General features: G+C 38.7%; 1 pseudogene across 1 annotated transcript; it reads left to right on the forward strand.

The window, feature by feature from the left end:
- Positions 1-587: 587 nt before the first annotated feature.
- LOC307129342 (tripartite motif-containing protein 16-like protein) lies at positions 588-9,507 on the forward strand (annotated as a pseudogene). Its single transcript, XR_013818687.1, has 6 exons — positions 588-1,136; positions 3,831-3,926; positions 4,046-4,246; positions 8,066-8,234; positions 8,388-8,423; positions 8,641-9,507. The product of XR_013818687.1 is annotated as a tripartite motif-containing protein 16-like protein (transcript).
- Positions 9,508-17,552: the final 8,045 nt, after the last annotated feature.

The raw sequence follows: 17,552 nt of genomic DNA on the forward strand, positions 1-17,552 counted from the left end.
ATCTGCCCGGCCTGCTTCACCCTGGTCATCTGCCTGGCCTGCTTCACCCTGGTCATCTGCCTGGCCTGCTTCACCCTGGTCATCTGCCTGGCCTGCTTCACCCTGGTCATCTGCCTGGCCTGCTTCACCCTGGTCATCTGCCTGGCCTGCGCCTTTCTGGCCTTCTGCTCTGCCTCAGTCACCAGGCCCTCTTCCGCTCCATGGGCCTGGCCCTCCATCCCGTCCCGTCCCCTTATATTGCCCCTTTCTTTATCTTCCCTCGGAAGAAATTTCATGCACACTTTATCCGTGATGGACCCACTGGATGTGTAGGTGCAGCAAATGGCTCAGGATGGATGCAGAAGGATGAGTTTTTAGTTTTCCTACGCCATTTTGCCAACCACACAAAGCCATCACAGGAGTCCAAGGTCCTCCTTTTGCTAGATAACCATGCTTCCCATGTGTCAGTGTCTGCACTGAATTTTTGCAAGGAGCATGGTATTGTGCTTTTGACGTTTCCTCTTCACTGCCCCCACAAGATCCAGCCCCTGGACAGAAGAGTGTTTCGCTCTTTCAAGAGTTAATGTAACTCACATATTAACCACTGGATGAAGACTCACCCAGGCATCAATGCTACTATCTATGACCTACATGGCATTGTTGGCAAAGCCTGGCCACAGGCAGCAACCCCTGAAAATATCATGTCAGGGTTTAGATGCACTGGCATCTGGCCCTACAATTGTGACATTTTTAGTGAAAATGACTTTGCTCCATCCTTGGTAACCGACAGGCCAGAACCAACCACTGTCTTAGAATCCATTCCTGGCCCCTCTGCGCTTTCTCCTGGCCCCTCTGTGCTCACCACCGCTGCTCTGCTGAATCCTGGCCCATCTGTGCCCATTGCTGTATTCAGTCCTGTTGAGGTCAGGCCTTTCCCAAGGGCAGGACAAAGAAGGACAAGTGTTGCCAAGGCAAGGAAGAGGAAAGTGAGCACCATCCATACAGACACTCCGGTTAAACAGGAATTAGAAGAAGAGGAAAAGAAGAGAAAACGAAGAACAAATTCCAAGAGAAAGCTCTTCAGTTTGAAGGAAAAGAATCAGTCCTCTAAAGAATGCGGTGAAGAGTTTGTGTCCTCTGTCCCTGGGGAAAAATGGGTGAACTGAACTGTGTACTGAGGGATATGAACACTTGATTTGTCATGACTGTGACAAACAGTAAACCTGTCTTGATATAACACTAGGGCACTCTAGGACAGGGGTTTTCAGACTTTATGATGCCAAGGACCCCCAAATATGATGAACCTTAATGAGGGACCCCCTTCCTAAAATCCATCTATATATTTTTATGTATGAAAAAACATTTAAACTGTTAGCTTAATGTTGGATGTATAAACCTGTAGAAGAACATTTTCAATTAAAAATTATTTGTATAAGCAACTTTCTCAATAAATGTATGTAAGCAGCATTCAAGATAAAGGGGACTATAGTGAGAAAAACTCACTATAAAGATACAAAACAAACATATACAATTCTAGAAAGTATGTATAAGGCGCGGTAGACTTTATCTATTTTTGCTTTGTCTTTTTATTCTATGAAATTTTCTGGGGACCCCTTAGAACTTTCTGGAGGTCCCTGGACCCCAGTTTGAAAATCCCTGCTCTAGGACACATACACAAATTTTCCAGGTTTGGCTATTTATTTATTTATTTTTCCACATTTAACTTTGATTGACTTTCACAAACAATCTTGGAATTTAAGTGTCAAAGTATGATTTTTCTCTTTCTATGGAATTTGTTGACTATGCATTAATCTTAAACTTGTTAATTTATTAAAATTATTGCTTGTTTTTCATGCAATAAACCATTAACCGTTGCAACGAGAAGCTTGTTTTTATTATTATTATCATCATCACTTTTATTACTGTTATTATTAATAATTTTGCATGCAGCTGCCACATGAAAATGTAATTCCATTATCAAATTATTGATAATCGTTTTATTTATTTTGCAAAACTGTGCAGCCCTTTCCTACATCTCTATCCATGATATTGATCTATAATAGAAGGATGATTGGATGAGGGATATCTTATCTATAATGGACAGATACACAAACATGATCAAACTCTAGTATACAGATAAAATACTACTGAATTGTGTGTTCAAATAAAAATTTCTAGTAAGTGTTACAACCACTGCATGAAAAGTGGGATTTTCGTCAGTATGTGGCAACTTCAGGTTTACGACTGTGCACGGCAATTTGCAGGCAACACCGAAAACTGCCGTAAATTGTTGGAAATTGACGTGGGCCTTGCTTGGCAGTTGTCCCCCCATGACCCCCCCTCCCCTTAATTCTAGGGGAGGCTTTATCAAAAGTACCATAATTAAGCCTAACCCCCAATTTCCACCGGCTGCGTTACGGCAGCGGAACGGCTCCGCTGCGTGACAGCTCCGTGTTCCGTCGTCCGTCAATATCCACCAGGTCCGGATTTGTTGCGGAACGGCTGCGGTCATGACTGACAGCTGACGTCACGAGGCCCCATGTAATCACGCGAATTCTGGTGTGATCGCGCGATATGTAGTTTCTATAAACAGAACTACCAAACCAGGAACAGTTTTCCATCCTTTTTAATGTTGTCCTTATAAAAAGGATGTGTGGGGTCATAGATGATGGGTTGATTCTGTACCTCAATAATCAGCATTTCTTCATCCATCGTGTCAACGGGGTTAAAACAAGCCTGTCTCCGCCCATTATGACGTTTTTAAGGTGAAGTGTAGGGAAATATGAGCGCGGTGTATTTTATTTTGAAAATTAAACGGATCTTTTATTTTGTTTCTGGCTGTTCTGTTTTGTCACTCGACTTTCTGTCCTGCGTACTCTGCCCTGTAGTGCTGCGGAGCGCTCCGGCATCCGGCAAAAATAGAAGCTCTGCGTATTTGATGCGGAGGGCTGCGGATCGCCGGAGTCGGAACGCAGCTGTCACGCATTCAGTGGAAATACACTCATTGACTTTAATGGAAACCTATTGACTCCGCCGCCGTGACGGAGCCGTAACGCAGCCGGTGGAAATTGGGGGTAATGCTAAACCACTGAAGTGACCCTTTAATGGATCTGAAATTAAAATAAAAAAATAAACAAAACACAAACTAATAAAACTCAAAATCAAACTTTTATTAAGTTACATAACAAAACCTAAAATATTTTTATTTTTTTACAACAAATATAAATAATAAAACCAAATAATATTATTCTTCAAGTTTTATGTTCCATCAAATATAATAGTTTTTTAACAGTTGTGCAAAAAAAGATCCACAATTATTTGAATAACTGCACAGAAAATCGAGTCGAAAATCGAAAACTTCGACTATAAACGCCTCGTCCGTTTGGGGAGGATCCAGGCGAAAGTATAAACAAGCACTTGGCAACGGATGGGAGGGGCGGTGGGAATGGGAATGCCATTCATTTTCGTTTTACGTTTTCGGCTGTTTTTTTTTTTTCGGCCCGAAACCGATAATGCCATGAACATTTTCAGCGGCCGAAATTTCGGTGCACCCCTAATGGGATATATAATCTATTATAACTTAAGTGGATAAAATCATCTTCATTGTGTGTCATAAATCATCATAATCTTTATAGTTATAACCACACATAGGTAAGTATTATTACTGTTGTTCTGATCATTCATGAGATGACACAACACATCATAAGGTTGTTTATAAGGCATTATGCATGTGTTATAATGCACTAAGAATATCCTTATAATGGATTATAAACACAGGCCAAACAAAAGCTCCCATGATGCTCTAGTGTGCCAGTATAAAGTGGCGTCTCTGTCATTGGTTTGTGCTGCAGAAGCGGCTGAAGGAGACGCAGAGGTCGTTCCAGCAGAGAATCCAGCAGAGAGAGAAAGATCTTCAGCAGCTGAGAGAGGCTGTGGAGGCTCATAAGGTGAGTCTGGAGAAGAAGAGAAGTTTGAGAAGTGTCAGTCAGGACTCACTGAAGCCACTGTGTGATTGTGATGTGTGTCCTAACAGCGCTCTGCACAGACAGCAGTGGAGGACAGTTAGAGGATCTTCACTGAGCTCATCCGCTCCATTGAGAGAAGCCGCTCTGAGGCCACACAGCGGATCAGAGATCAGGAAAAGACTGCAGTGAGTCGAGCTGAAGGACGACTGGAGCGACTGGAGCAGGAGATCAATGATCTGAGGAGGAGAGACGCTGAGCTGGAGCAGCTTTCACACACACAGGATCACGTCCATTTCCTGCAGGTAACAGAGATCTAGAAGAACAAGAGACTCACAGAGAAACATTTCATGAGAGCAGAATGAGCCGTTGATCTGTGTGTTGGGTTATTATATAATCAGCAGTCAGACGCTCATCTGATCGTCTTCTTCTGAAAGAGACGCACTTACAGATGCAGTTCAGCTCTGGAAATCTGTTAAGAAAACTCTTTCTTCTGGAAGATATATTTAGCTGCCAAACTCCACCATCAGTTCAAAACTTCACATCTTTCCTTCTGATTTCTCACATCATGGGTAATTTGAGAAATGTTCATCAAAGTTCATCAGATGATCTTCACACTTGACAGAATTGACAGTATTTTAATAACTATTTGCCTTTAACACGTTGATGAATTTGACCATGAAGACCCTAAGCAGGAAGTGAGGCTGTATATTAGCAACGCTTCAACAAACTGAAACCACACAAACTCTGACCTTGGGATCGTGTCCTAAGAATCCTTGTGGATTTCACTGCCACAAACTGCTCAAAGTTACACACTCAAAACTTAAACAGCAACGTCTCTAAAACTTAAAGGCGGCATGAAATCAAATTTTACAATTCGTATTTTTATATTAATATTGTAGTGTTTACTATAACTGATTTATCTGTGCACTTCATTATTTTTTAAAAATTCATTTACCCTTATAATCTTTAATCAAATATGTTAACTTTCCCTCCCCCATCGAAACGACCTCTCTTCTCTCCCGGTCATGTGCTATGGTGCGAGGGCGGGGCTATGGTGTGAGGGCGGGGCTATTGTGCGAGGGCGGGGCTATGGTGCGAGGGCGGGGTTATGGTGTGAGGGCGTGGTTATGGTGTGAGGGCGGGGCTATTGTGTGAGGGCGGGGTTATGGCGTGAGGGCGTGGTTATGGTGTGAGGGCGGGGCTATGGCGTGAGGGCGGGGCTATGGCGTGAGGGCGGGGCTATCGCCCCCTGATCGTTTCTGCACCGCCTCTAAGAAACCTGTCACTGATCGTAGCAATATGGTGGTTAGGTGCATTTTTCTCGGTGTACACAATACCTTCTTCAAGAAGGACTTGAGGCAAAAAGAGAGAAATACATGAGAAATAAAAGCTTTTTTTTAATGTAAAAATTACTCCATATAGTCGGACGAACAGCTTGTGGTGACGGCTCGCACTGGGTAATGCAGTGTGTGTGAACGGCCCCTTATAAGGGAGAGCTTAGAAAAAAGTTTTACAGAAATAAAGCCATAAAAGGCTTAAAATAAGTAAAATCTGTAGCATAAACCAGCGAAAAGTGAGGAAATATGCTCAGTAACATATGTAGAAAAGACTTAGAGAAAATACATTTATTTAAGAGATAGATCGAGTTTTTCTCCACAACTGAGTGCAAACTTCAAATCTGCCTCCATTTTGTTAGAAACGCCCAACTTCCAATGATCCAATCAATTCCCGAAGGACGAAATCAAGCCTCGCCCTACATTTTTTCTGATTTCAGAAGCCGTTTCACTCGGATATACGTCACAATAAGAAGAAAAAGACGATCTCAACTTCTGTTTCATGCCGACTTTAAAGTGCTTTATTAAAAGTTAAATGAGCCCAAATTCAAGCATATATTCAATGATTTAGTAATACTACTTCACATTCACAGTAAATTAAATTAACAAAAACAAAAATATCACATATTAAACAGCAAAGTTTCTGAAGCATTGATGTGGCACTTTTAATAAATGATATGAATAAGTTGTTTCTTATCGTTGAAATGATTCCCCACTGATGTGCATTCATTATTTTTCTCACACAAATTGTTTGCAGGAACAACATTAGCGTGTTTTAACTCACTTCATATCGTCAGTCGAGTGTTTGATATTTCCTGTTTGTGAGTTGATGTGGCTTCTCACCACAGAATGAGGCAGATGATGAATTATTATTTTTATAGTATTCTATACAGTGATTAGCACTGCAATATACTTTATTTTTATTATGACAATACTCAAGAAGGCTCGAAGAACTCAAATACACCATATATTGTCTCAGTCGTGTTTATTGTCTTCATGTTTAATAAGCGTCTCTTTCTGCTCGAGAGCGCCCTCTGGTCTCAGTATGAATGAAACATGAGTGTGTTAAGTGCCCAGCAGTGCTCACTCCATCCTATATTTTTATATTGTTATATGTATTCTTAAATACTCAATATTTTTAATAATGAAAATGTTATTGTAATAGTAATATTTCTTATTTTGTTAAATATGATATAGATATATTATTAGCAATAATAATAAATCATAATAATTATTATTAGTCATATATAAGCACACAATGTTATATGTTTTATTTATATATATATATATATATATATATATATATATATATATATTTTTTTTTTTTTTAAATCGCAATTTTATATTTTCCCCAAATCGTGCAGTCCTAACAGGATCCAGATCTGAACTCATTTATAGTAAATTAAATTAACAAAAACAAAAATATCACATATTGAATAGCAACATTTCTAAGCATTGATGTGGCACTTTTAATAAATTATATGAATAAGTTGTTTCTTATCATTGAAATGATTCCCCACTGATGTGCATTCATTATTTTTCTCACACATATTGTTTGCAGGAACAACATTAGCGTTCGGTGGTTTAGCGTAGTTAGTTAGCAATGAAAGTGTCACAGGATCCAGATCTGAACTCATTTATAGTAAATTGATTGTCTGGTTTCCTTTCTATTGAGATTCTAGTTTGTCGTTTCTCTCTCCTCATCACTCGCTGCCCGATCACTAATAAAAAACCTTGCTCTGTTTTCACTCTGTGCTTTTAAAGGTCCTGTTCTTCGTGATCCCATTTTTCAAACTTTAGTTAGTGTGTAATGTTGCTGTTAGAGCATAATAATACCTGTAAAATTATAAAGCTCAAAGTTCAATGCCAAGCAAGATATTTTATTTAACAGAAGTTCCCTTTCAAAGCCTACAGCGAACGGCCGGTTTGTTCTACATCCCTGTACATCCTGCTTTAATGACGTCAGTAGAACAGTTTGTCGACTAAACTCCGCCCACAAGAATACGCAAAAAAGGGGGCGTGGTCTTGTTGCTCCCACGTGGAGAAGAGGAAGTGTTGCGTTCGGTTGCGTTTGTAGAGTGTGTTTGTCGTCATGTCGTCGGGACGCTGTTATTTTCATCCCGGAGTCAAATCACCTTTGTTTGGCCTTCAGGGACACTGTACTTTGAGCACATGCATCTCCCCGTTATGGTAAGAGGCGTGACCTTTCCGGGCAACGAATCACAACACGGGAACCGCTGGCCCAATCAGAACTCGTTACGTATTTCTGAAGGAGGGACTTCATAGAACAAGGAAATCCTCAAGCCGTTTTTAGGACAGTGAAAACAGCGGTATACAGATCAGTACATTGTGTGAAACATACTGTGTTTTTTTACACGCGAAACATGAACACATGTTATATTGCACACTGTAAACACAATCAAAGCTTCAAAAAAACACAGGAAAAACGGGACCTTTAAATAATGACAATCTCTAGACACGTGACGCATTCAAACAACAATAAATGGACAATGTTAGAATAAAATATGAAATGTTATAATATTTCCTTTAATAATAACAACAGTATTGCTCCTTCACTTTCAATAATGCAACAGTAGCCGATTATTATTCAATAAAACTTAAAGTGCTTTATTAAAAGTTAAATATGAGAAGAATGAAGCTGATGCTGTGAAAGTGCTGGATTGAGGAGAGTCACTAAAGATCAACAAGAGCCGCTCAAATCTGACAGTAGTGCAGGTTATTGGCTGAAGTGTGGAGGTGATGAGCTTTGATTTCTGTTTTCTGTAGAGTTTCCAGTTTCTCTCAGCTCCTCCTGAATCTACAGACGTCAATGACAATCCCTTCAGTTCTCTCTCCTCTTTTGATGGCGTGAGAGAATCTGTCCGTCAGCTGAGAGACAAACTGGAGGATTTCTGCAAAGAGGAGCTGAAGAAGAAGAAGAAGATCTCTGACAGAGGTAAAGTCCTGGAGATTCATCTGCTCTCAGAAATCATCCTCCATCATCTCATATCATGTAGAAGATCATATTAGAAATGTCTTAGGAACGGATGCAGGGATCATTTTCTCTTGACATGATAATCACACTCTTCATGTCTGTTGATTTCCACAGTCATTGTTCCCAGGACCAGGAACGACTTCCTACAATGTAAGTCACTGAGAAAACAAGCAGAAAAACTCACTGAGTGTGTTCATGTTCTTCCTGGAGAAGGAGAAAGAAAACATGACAGAAGAGTTTTAGAGTTGATCATGTGATCTCTGGTAAACTGTACTGAGACACTGCTGATATATTGAACATGAAGAGTTCAGCTCCATTAAAAGATCAGACAGATTCATCATCCCTGATTCTGTTTTATCTCCGTCAGATTCCCGTCCGCTGACTCTGGATATGAACACAGTGAATAAACGCCTCCGTCTGTCTGAGAGGAACAGAGAGATTACTAACACTTTCCCAGAGCTTCAGCCGTATCCTGATCATCCAGACAGATTTGATGAGTGGTCTCAGGTGTTGTGTAGAGAGAGTGTGTGTGGAGAGAGTGTGTGTGGAGAGAGTGTGTGTGGAGAGAGTGTGTGTGGAGAGAGTGTGTGTAGAGAGAGTGTGTGTGGAGAGAGTGTGTGTGGAGAGAGTGTGTGTGGAGAGAGTGTGTGTGGAGAGAGTGTGTGTGGAGAGAGTGTGTGTGGACGCTGTTACTGGGAGATTGAGTGGAGTGGTAATGGTGTGTATATCAGTGTCATATAAGAGCATCAGCAGGAAGGGACGGGGTAAAGAGTGTGTGTTTGGATATAATGATCAGTCCTGGAGTTTGAGCTGCTCTTCCTCCAGTTACTCATTCAGACACAATGACATAGAGACTAAACTCCCTGTAAAGCCCATCAGTGGTAGAATAGGAGTGTATGTGGATCACAGTGCAGGAACTCTGTCCTTCTACAGCGTCTCTGACACAATGAGCCTCATACACACAGTCCAGACCACATTCACACACACACTCTATCCTGGGTTTGGGTTTATTTATGGATCATCAGTGAAACTGTGTTGATGAATCAGAATAAACTGATGAGAGATTCTACCCATAATGCTTTGAGCTCATGATAAATCATAAACACTGAGATGTTCTAGAGTGTTTCTCTTCATGACATTAATACTATAGCTGAGCTTCTGTTATAGCCGCTGTGGTTGAGTAAGAGATGAGCTTGAAGCTGATATAATATACTCACTAAACTCAATAACTATATTGTTCTGTCTCATTATCACCAATTCTAACAACACACACACACACACACACACACACACACACACACACACACACACACACACACACACACACACACACACACACACACACACACACACACACACACACACACACACACACACACACACACACACACACACACACACACACACACACACACCTCTCATAAAATAAATATGGTCAGCATTGTGTGTGTGTGTGTGTGTGTTCATGCTAGTTATTCATTAGTGAGATCATACTGGTTATACCATGGCAATAAAGAAGAGAGAAAAAGAGGGACCAGTTTAATCCTTTCATTTATTTATTTTTCTTTAATATGTTCTATTATGTTGTTCAGATTCAAATTTTAAAAAATGTAAATGTTGTTTCTATACATTAAAATGTTACAATTTAAATGCAAATGTTTAATAGTATTATTTTTTCATAACAAATCAATGCATTTTTAAAGAAATTGTGAGTATGATTTAATTTAATAATTTAATTATAATAGTTTTCACACCTATCATAGTTCAATTCAATTCAATTCAAATTTATTTGTATAGCGCTTTTCACAATACACATTGTTTCAAAGCAGCTTTACAGAAAGTGCATTTCATAGATGTACAGTAAAAATGTTAGAAAGACAATGTTAAAGAATAATGTTCGAAAAAGTTAATCAATCGTGTATTAATTTAGGCCATAACAACGCTGGCGTTGAGTCGTCTCTTCACAGGCGTTGAGTCGTCTCATCACAGGTGTTGGGGCATCTGAAGTCTCCATGAGAGGCTGATACAAACTGGAGCTGATGAACTATTTACCTCAGGACTAGTGTCCCCAGATAACAACAGAAAAGCAGATGGGAAATGATTAGCGTAGCTGCTGTTCAGAATATTATATTAATGCTTTTGATCCGATTTAACTGTAGTATAAAAAGATAATTATAATGTGAATGCTTGGCTAAAGAGATGCGTCTTTAATCTAGTTTTAAACTGGGACAGCGAGTCTGAACCTCGAACAATATCAGGAAGACTATTCCAGAGTTTAGGAGCTAGATGTGAAAATGCCCTCCCTCCTTTAGTGGACTTAGATATCCTAGGAATGACCAGAAGCCTCGAGTTTAGTGATCTTAAAGAGCGCGATGGATTGTAGGGCGATAAAAGATCAGTTAAATACACTGGAGCTAAACCATTTAGGGCTTTATAGGTCAGTAGCAATACTTTGTAATTGATACAGAACTTCACAGGTAACCAGTGTAGAGATGATAAAATTGGTGTTATATGATCATATTTTCTTGACCTAGTAAGAACTCTAGCAGCTGCGTTTTGGACTAACTGTAGTTTGTTTATCGATGATGCAGGACAACCAGCTAATAAAGCATTACAGTAATCTAATCTCGAGGTCATGAATGCATGAACTAACTTTTCTGCATCAGAAATAGATAGCATGTTACGTAGCTTAGCAATGTTTCTAAGATGGAAAAATGCCGTTCTTGTAACATATGAAATATGATTTTCGAATGTCAGGTTGCGGTCTAATATAACACCCAGGTCTTTTACTGTAGTGGATAAAGTGACAGGACATCCTTCCAAGGTAAAATTGTATTGCGAGAGGTTTTGTGGGCAGTTTTTTGGACCAATAAGTAATACCTCCGTTTTATCTGAATTTAATAGCAGAAAATTACACGTCATCCAGTATTTAATATCATCAACACACGCTGTCAGTTTAGATAATTTAGCGTTTTCATCCGGTCGTGATGAAATATATAATTGAGTGTCATCAGCATAACAGTGGAAATTAATTCCATGTTTTCTTATAATATTACCAAGTGGCAGCATATATATAGAGAATAGCAGAGGGCCTAGCACGGATCCTTGCGGCACCCCATAGTCTACTGATGTTATCTTTGATTTTTCCCCATTTAGACAGACAAAATGGTAGCGGTCTGACAAGTACGATCTAAACCAGTTTAATGCCTGTCCCTGAACACCAGTGTAATTTTGAAGTCGATCTAATAGTATTTTATGATCTATAGTATCGAACGCAGCACTAAGATCGAGTAGAACTAGTATTGAGATACAGCCTTGGTCAGAAGCTAGAAGTAAATCATTTGTGATTTTAACGAGTGCAGTTTCTGTGCTGTGATGTGGCCTGAATCCTGATTGAAATTTTTCATAGATATCATTTTCTTGCAAGAAAGCGCACAATTGAGCGGACACAACTTTTTCTAGTATTTTAGACATAAATGGAAGATTTGAAATTGGTCTGTAATTTGCCAGGTTATTATGATCTAATTGTGGCTTCTTAATGAGAGGTTTTATGACTGCCAACTTGAATATTCTTGGAACATGACCTAAAGATAAAGACGAGTTAATAATATTGAGAAGAGGCTCTTCCACTACAGGTAACAACTCTTTCAGTAGTTTAGTCGGTATTGGATCTAATAAACATGTTGTTGGTTTAGATGCAATGATAAGTTTATTTAGCTCTTCCTGTCCTATAGTTGTAAAGCGGTGTAGTAGTTCTTGACGGGCGATAGTTGCGGTTGAATCATAAGACATCATTAAAGATTGTACATTTACAATTTTGTTTCTGATGCTTTCTATTTTGTCAGCGAAGAAGTTCATAAAATCATTACTACTAAACTGTAACGGAATATTTTGTTCAGGCGATGCTTGTTTATTTGTTAGTCTAGCCACGGTGTTAAATAAAAACCTTGGGTTATTTTGGTTATTTTCTATTAGTTTGCGGAGATGCTCAGCCCTGGCTGCTTTTAGGGCCTTTTTATAACGTGACATACTATCTTTCCACGCGATTCTAAAGACCTCTAAATTAGTTTGTTTCCATTTACGCTCTAAGTTACGAGTTTCTCTCTTGATAACATGTGTAGCACTGTTGTACCATGGTGCTTTAGTTTTCTCTCTAACCTTTTTTAATCTAATTGGTGCAACAATTTCTAATGTGCTAGATAAAATCGTGCTCATACTTTGAGCAAAGTCAAAGTCATCGTTAAAACATTTATTTTTAAAGAGCCGTTTGTGAGCCAAAAGAGCCGGAATCAGTTTCACTTCAGGATGAAAGTACAATGATAGAAATCAGAGGTGGGAGCAAATCACACGTGTTCAAGTCATAAAGATAACGATAATGATATTGTTCTAAAAATAGAGAAACGATATCGTTGGGATCACACACACATTTTTTTCCAGCTGTTGAACGATAAAACACTGTCAGCCAATCAGAATCCATTCAAATTTAAGGGCTTGCACATTTAAAATGACAGACGACATTGAGGAGAAATGAATCGCTGAGGTCCAGAAAAATCCACCAGTTTGACAAGTCAAACCCTCTTTTCAAGGAGACTTTAAAGGAAATGGATATATGGAAAACAATCAGTCACACCCTGTGAATAAATGATGAGAAGTATTAATGGAGATGAGATCCTTATGCCAGGCTAGCAAACAGTGTAGCATAAAATGACCTCAGGTATTCACGCTCGTTTCCACAACATCGTCTATATGACAATACTATTAGAATTACAATTATAGACAAGTGTAATTTAACTAAATTGAATATTATGTGGAATTTTACATAGTTTCGATTTTTATTTTTTGGTAACACTTTACAATACATGTGCACTAATATACATTAATTCATGCTTAACTAATGCACAGATAATCATGAGTTAATGTATGACTCATGAAGAACTAAACTCAGGAAGATTAAAACTCCTTGATTAGCCTTTATAACATAATGCTTCTCTTCTGGTAAACTCATGCTGACGAAGATTAAAAGCTATTTGTTTTTTGTAAAGAATGAAGTTCTGTCTTCAGTTCTCATTGAAAACATGTTCACTCAGGGACTGTGGACTGAGGCTCAAAAGAGACCCTGGACTTCCTGTCACAGAGCGGCCCATCACAGCCGGTCCACAACACACCTCACCATAAACACACCAGCTCGTTCTGCACAGAGACATTTAACACCACTAACATACAAATATAACACAATACAGAAATATAAATGCTATTTACATTTTTAATTGATGCTTATCGTTAACATTAATGAATGACTGGCGTATTTTACATTATAATAATTGTCTTTCCTGGTGTCCATGGCAAATAGTAAATATTTCTGAATCATTTGTACACAGCTCTTTAGGGACAGATTAATATCACATAAGTTTAAATACATCAGTCCATAAAACACAATACTCTGGTCTAGACTTAGACTGTAGAGCAGAATATGGACTGTTTTTACAGTGGTTATAGTATTTGTCCTCTCAGGAGCTTGACATCTGTCATTTTAAGGAATAAGGAAAAGCTTGAATGATTATGATGATGAAAAATAGTAAAATTGTCAAATATTATTACAATTTAAAACAACTTTTTTCTATTTGAATATCTTGTCAAATGTATTCCTGTGTTCAAAGCTGGATTTATCATCATTACTCCAGTCTTCAGTGCCACATGATCCTTCAGAAATCATTCTCATATGATGATTTGAGCTCAAGAAACATTTATGATTATTATCAGTGTTGAAAACAGTTGTGCTGCTCCAGATCTCTGTGGAAACTGTGGTACACTACTATTCAAAAGTCTGGGGTAAGATAATAGAAATGAATACTTTTATACAGCAAGGATGCAGTAAATTGATTTAAGTGACAGTAAGACATTTATAATTATTACAAGTGATTTATATGTCAAATAAATGCTGTTTACGGATGTCGAGGACTCCCTGACGGGCCTCTAAGATCCAAAGATGAACTGCACAAAATAACTAATAACTGCAGAATTGTTGTCAGTGTATGAATTATATAATCATGACTTGAAGTGTTCATATGTACACGTTGATCAAATTTGACCATTATTTTTCCACAGTATTATGTACAAGATTTTTTTGCTAGTCATCCATACAAAATACTCTACAGTGACAGTAAAAAAAAATTGCATTAACAATCTGGCTTTAATGTCTTTCAGCTGAGAGCTAGAGTGTGTGAAAGCTAGTTAAAAATAAATAATAATCATAAGCAATCCAACTTCATGTTATTTCACTACATCATTAAAGATTTTGAAGCCTTGTGTGTGTGTGTGCGTGCGTGCGTGTGTGTGTGTGTGTGTGTGTGTGTGTGTGTGTGTGTGTGTGTGTGTGTGTGTGTGTGTGTGTGTGTGTGTGTGTGGTATTCCTGAAGTATATCAAGTTATAGCTGTTATATAAAGCTATTATATTCAACAAATGGGACCAAAAACGGAGCTTTCTTGTGTCGCGAAGTCAAGCACCGCCTCCATTAAAGGTGAGTAAACGAAAGTGGCCCTCCAGGAGCAGAATTGGACAGCTCTGTTTTAACAAGTGCCTGGAAGACAGCAGGTGTTGGACAGACCAACGGGCAGTCCTTGCTATTCAAAGTGCCTTGTGGGAGTGTAAAAGAGCCTCTATCATGCTCATTTAGAGCTTTATTTTTAGTAACAAAAATAACCATTGTGATATTACATTGACATTGGGGAGGTACATCAATATTTAATGTAATTAGTAAAGGACTTAAAACTCAAAATTAAGATTTTTATATACTTTTTTATTTATTTTATTTTACAAGATTATTATTTATCCATAACAATTATACGATCTTGATATTAAATGCAATGGCATTGACACACAGCATTCAGTGGTGCACTACGTAAGTTTATGATTTCTCTTTTTTCTCATCCACAGGGAGACACGTGTCCAGATGGAATCTGAGATGGTACGTTCATGACTATTTTGCTACTGTTGTGAGGGAGGAGATTAACAATAATAAACAAAAATACAACACACCTGGAAAAGAGATGGGATTTGTCTCATGTAGACGCTTCAGGCCACACAGTGAATCTGAGTGTGATGTTGAAGTGCAAAAGGCTCATGCAAATTCTGATTCAAATTCTGGTGATGCAGACTTAGATGACATGCCTTCTTTAGGAGTTTGACTTGCACAGAGGACCAATGACTTTCAGGTCAAACACAATGCAGTGGATGGCCTTCTGAAAATTCTTGGTGAACATCACCCAGAGCTAGGAACTAGGGGTGTCCCCGACTAAGGATTTACACAGTCAAATCAGAATAGTCAAGTCTTGCCTGTAGTCGACTGATAGTTGAATCTTCTGTGTGTTACGAATAAACATTCGTAAAACGATTCCTCGTAATATTTTAAAGCCTCAATGTACAGAACATCACACAAAGATATAGAAGAAAATGTATAAAAACATTTTGGATCAATAAACCTAAAGAAATAACCAAATAAAGGCCACATTGCAGACAGGATTTGCATTTCACATGTCGGCAAATCTAATGAAATCTGCTAAATTGCCTGTGCGAGCAAACTCTCAGTACAGCGCAACATCAATGCACCGAAAAACAATCAAACATTAATTTACAGAATTAAATTAGAACAGACTATAATAAATAAAAAACAAAATAAGTCATAATCAAGTCACAATTAAGGTGCAGAACAAATGTGTGCAAAATGCCTAAAGAACATATATTAAAAACACAAGCCACAAATGGTTAAATTGGATAACCCTGAGTGATCAATAAATCAAATAAAAATAAAGAAATTATTAAAATAACGAAAGAATAGCAAGTATCGTCTACTTTGTCATTTTAACTGCAGAGACAACAATAAACGCTCAACTGGAGTGGCAGTCTTTTTAGCTAAACATCTCCAGAGCATCCACAAATCAATGCTTTGAAATGACTTGTACCCTAAAGATCCAGTCTTTCACTCTGCCTGTGTCCGTTTGAGTCTTGAGTGTGCGAGGAAAACCTGTAGATCTGTGTGAAATCAGACATGAGCCTCTTTCACACAGCAATCCCGGGAAATTGCCGGGATATTATCGGAATGACTTTACCGTTAAAGACACAAATATGCTGTTCACACAAGCAACGGCGTTCTGGCTTTTTACCGGTAAGAGACCGTTCACACATCAGCAGCAAAATACCGTTAAATTCTGTGATGTCAGTCATCTTTAAACGCCACTGTCTTCATCCGCCCGCATGAGGAGAAGCGCTTTAGTGTCACTATCGGCTGTTTGACAACATATGTTGACGTCTGAGTGAAAGGCATAAGGGGATGATCAAACGGAACAGGTTTTTGCTCTTAAAAACACGAGACGGGCATTAATAGCATCCGAATGTAGAGCCGCAGCGCTGATGAATGCAAAAGAAGGCTAGGTCTCGAGCGTGACACGTTGAAAAAGCTGCGAGATGTGGCGCAATGTCAAAGAGGATCATTTAGCGCGATCATGTAGATCATTTACCAGTAAAGACTGTGTTGGTGAAAGGGTCGATTGAACACCTCATATAGCCAAAAGGGCATGATCCTCGTTTCTAAGCACCTCTGCGAAGACTCGACTGTGAGATTGGTAGTCGAATCAGGCTCCTCCTATCGAAGCATCAAAACCTCCACTATTCGGGGTCACCCCTACTAATAACTCTGCTATTTTCACAGAATTGTTCAGGGAATTGAAAATGAAAAATCGGTTCAGTTACTCACCCCTTATGATGCTCCAAACCTGTATAACTTTTTTCTTCTGTAGGCCGCAAAAGGGAAAATGTTGAAGAATGCGCACACTGTGACTGTGCCAAAACAGGCCAAAGGAAGCACTTCATATGTGTGCATTGTGTTCTAAATGTTCTAAAGCTTTACGGTAGCTTTGTGAAGAGCAACAAACCACAGTTTTAGCCATTTGTTTCTGAAACCTTGCTCTTCTCCATTTCTCTGAAGTCTCATTCGCGTTTCTATTAGGGATGCACCGATATGAACATTTTGGCCAATACCGATAACCGATAATTCTTTATATTTGAAAGCCGATAACCGATATATTGGCCGATAAATCTAAATACAAATTTTAATAAACTCTGAGAGCTTACAAAAACAAAAGGCTCACCATTAAAAGCCATGTCCCAAACATTATAACATAAATCAAACCTATACAGTACAGTAGCCTATTTGAACCAGTGTAAGATTCCTTACCTTTACAAATTAATTTTACACTCCTATGGCCAACTTACTTTATTAAAAA

Source organism: Gobio gobio (genome assembly GCF_949357685.1).
Source record: "Gobio gobio genome assembly, chromosome: 7".
Lineage (NCBI taxonomy): Eukaryota > Metazoa > Chordata > Actinopteri > Cypriniformes > Gobionidae > Gobio > Gobio gobio.